Genomic DNA, 4,030 nt, shown 5'->3' on the forward strand with positions numbered 1-4,030 from the left:
AAATTCTGAGTGTTTAATGCAATGCAGTCTAATTATGTTTACTTGGAACCATAGTGGGTGTGGGTGGGCATGTTTAGTTTGCTCTTACCAATATGAATTCCCTCCCCCTCTCGTGCCTCTGGTCCATGTGAGTACTAATTTGGAGTGTTTGTAGTTTGTGTTAGGCACTTGGGACAGGTTGGGGATGCTGCAGTAGCCACACACACACACACACTGCTACCCACAACCCTCTCTGTCTGAGCTGAAAGAGATGGGCTTGGTGTTGAGCACTTCTGGAATGATTGTCCTGGGGAAGTTCAACATCTATGCCAGGATTTCATAGCTGACATAAGTTGCCATTGGCCTAACAAGTGAACGGGAACACGTGCTAGTTGTCTCAGCTAGACAGAAAGCTTATGAGCTAAAATGGGGATTTTGACATTAATTCCTTCCTCATTCCTTGTTTTTGAAGTTAAGGCCCTCAATAGTTTTTTTTTCTCTCTGAGAGAGTGAGAAACCTATTGAAATAGTCTAACGCAAGGATTTCCTGATTGTTATGGTAAGTGCTTCTGCCAAAGCCTTAGCACCAATTGTTATGGAGACATCATTTATGTGGTTGAAATAATGACCAAAAAATTGCAAGAGTTACATCTGTGGGAGGCAAATAGGATAACTTTCAGTGGTTCCACCCCCTGCTAATTAATGAACCCCTGCTTGGATTTTCAGATATGCACTGACTCACTGGATTGATGTGCACCTAGGGATTAACTAATTACCAGCAAGAAGCTGCTATGAGATATGCTATTTGGCTTCCACAGGCATAACTATGGAATTGGATTTTGGAAAAGCTCCTCTTTTCATTGACTGGATCCTATGTGACTCCTTGATACATATCCAAGCTAAGGATAAAATAGAAAGACAGCAGACATATAAGCGTAGAAAGACGATAAGTCTAATCAAATGCATGTATTAATTCACTATGAGGCCTCTTATGTGATGACAATGGTGATGGAATAAAACAAACAGTTCTTCTCATCCAGAATGGCACTCTCCCAATATTGTCCAGCAGAGCTTTTCCAAGTGTGGGTGACATTTTGAAATCTGGCCTGGGAAGAGACATAGACCCTTGACAGCACACTGTAACACATTTTCAAGATACTCTGAGGATACATTTACCCATGTTTGGACTCCATATTTCATATAATATCATTAGGTTTTACATTTCCATATTTGTTAGATAAAGTACCAGTTGCTGGATTCTGAGAATATGGACAATGTGCTTTTTTAAAAAAATCTGGCTATGTTTGGTTTTTATCCTCCATGGCCTACTAAATCTAGCAAGAGGGGATGTCCAGGAGATTGTAAATGTCCCATTAAGAGAAGTGAAGACTCAAGTTCCTGTAAAAGAAGAAATGTTTCAATGGCTTCTGAAGAAATATATCCTGGACTCTGGCGGCGTCAACAACTATAGGACAGTGTCAATAATCCCTTCCTAAGAATGACTGAAATAATGATGTCCAAGCAGCAGCAGTCACTGACAATCGGGATCCATTTCAGTGAGGTTTTAGGATCACTTTGTTCTGAGAAAGTACCTTGATCACTCTTTGGGATGACCTTTATCAGAAGTAAGACAGGGGAAATGTGACTCTTTGATTCTACTTGATCACTTATACGTTTTTGGTACCACCAGTCATAGTCTTCTTCCAGTGAGACTGTTCAGACTGGATGTGTGAAACATAGTTTGACAATGGTTTCACTGCTACTGGGGTGTCTTTTTATTTATTTATTATTTATTTATTTATTGGACTTATATACCGCCCCATAGCGCTACAAGCACTCTCCGGGCGGTTTACAATTTAATTATACAGGCTACACATTGCCCCCCCCCCAGCAAGCTGGGTACTCATTTTACCGACCTCGGAAGGATGGAAGGCTGAGTCAACCTTGAGCCGGCTACCTGGGATTTGAACCCCAGGTCGTGAGCACAGTTTCAGCTGCAGTACAGCGTTTTAACCACTGCGCCACGAGGCTTTTCCAGAAGGTGGTGATAGGAGGTAATCGTTTGACCCTTTGAAAGGAACAATCATGCCTTGAAATTCTGTAGGTTTCCATTCTATCTCCCATAGCATCTGTAATATATAGATTCTACATAAAAACTGCTGGGAGACGTCATCTAGAGAACTGGTCTCAGGTATTCAGTATACTGGCTCATCCAAGATGCTTTGCTCCCTAAGGCAGAGAAGCAATTCCTACTCAAGGTCATGGTACATATTAGTACCAAAGCCTGCCAAGTTACTCTGGCACATGAAGAAAAAAATCATGCAAACACCTCTTTGCTTCCTAATGGTAAAAAAAATTACAAAGATAATGAGTAACTAACAATTGGAAGAAAGGTGGTGTTTAAGTTAAATATATAAAGCCTGCTGCATTTTTTTTAAAAAAATAACCCCCAGTCCTGCCCATTTGTGGGCAATATCTGGTTTTATCTTCCATATGGCAGGTGAAGTAAAAAGAAGACATGGTGCTTTGCTTCTGTAGATCACTTGTGCCCTAGAGATGATGTGCACACCCTTTCCAGTGGCTTTCACACTTCCAGCAACTAAAAATGAACAAGCTAGCTAACTTCCTCCTACGCCTCCTCTGTTGCAGGAGGGCATTATCACTTACAGACGTGCCAAGAGAGAAGGAAACACCATGGCCATTTTAGCTAATAACAAGTGAGGGCAGGTCACTCCTTGAGCTAGACTGACTCCTGCTGTCCCTGATACTTCTATACAGAACTCTTAAAAACTGATCAAAGAGAAATAGGAAAGCAGCTTGATAAGCATTGGTGGTGCTGATGTAAGAATGGATTCAAGATACTTTCTCTGCAACATATTATGCTGTTGAAGACACGATGGACTTACTGAATTGTCTAGACTTTTAAAAAAAAATCTTGGGCAGCAATGTTAACAGCCATTTGACCACCCAAAGAGCTCCGTTGTGTGACTGTGTAGACACAATGGTAGCAGAGAACAGTGTGTCCACCAGCACACAGAAGACCTTCAGATGGCCTCTGGCCCCATTCAGTTGAACTACAGTTTGATTTTTCTCTCAACATTATATCTAATAAGTGTCTCATTAAATTAATCAGAGTCCCCAAGAAAGCAGGGGGGTGCTCAGCAGCAGTCATGCCCAGCCTGGTCAACAAAGCATTTCAAAATGAACAAACAAAATTCTTATGGAGAGAAAACAAGTGCTCCTCTATATCACAATGGGGAGATGCAATCAGAATGATGGTGATGCTAGGTCGTGGTTCTCTTCTTCTCTTCATGTCCTCCTTTAGCAGACTGTCTTAGTACTGGATCCCTTGTATACCTCATTACAGGTTAGGAGGCAAAACCAGATATTCATGGATTGATTGATTCATTCATTTGCTGCTGATTACGATTGCTATTTTGCAACGAAGTCAGCAGTGCAAAAATAACCGGGGCATCTGGACCTCCCAAGGTGCTGTTGGACTCCAGGGCTCATCAGCCCCCAGTCAACATGGTTAATTTCCAAGGGCAATGGGAACTGCAATCCATCAACAAGATGAGTGTGTAAAACCTACCACAGCGGCAATAATGATGATGATCATGATGTTCCTTCAGCATCTAGAAGTAAAAAGAGAAATGTCTCCTGGAGCAGCCCATCCTTTAAATTCCAGGTGCTGAGGCCCACAGCCTTTTATTTATTCCTCTTTTTTTCTGATTTGAAGCAGGAGGAATTGGAAAATCAGAAAGCAAGTTCCGCTTCCTAAGTGACTTTGAGTTTTGAAGCTTTAAAAGTTTCGAAGGGCTGGTGGACGGAGACGGGGAGAGTACTGTACCTCAGCGCAAATGTTCCGGGAGGGGGCGCTCTTTCGCCCCGGCGGCCACGAACTACCCTCGCTGCGGAGGGGAGGGAGGGAAGAGATGATTCTCCCCAGCGCCTCCTGTCACTTAGCGTCAACGAGACGGTTCTGCGTCGCTGTACCCCTTCTCCTTTTTGCCTTCTCTGCCCGAAGGCAGGGAGGCGGCAGAAGGGAGGA

This window comes from Pogona vitticeps, chromosome 5 (assembly GCF_051106095.1).
Source record: "Pogona vitticeps strain Pit_001003342236 chromosome 5, PviZW2.1, whole genome shotgun sequence".
NCBI classification, from domain to species: domain Eukaryota; kingdom Metazoa; phylum Chordata; class Lepidosauria; order Squamata; family Agamidae; genus Pogona; species Pogona vitticeps.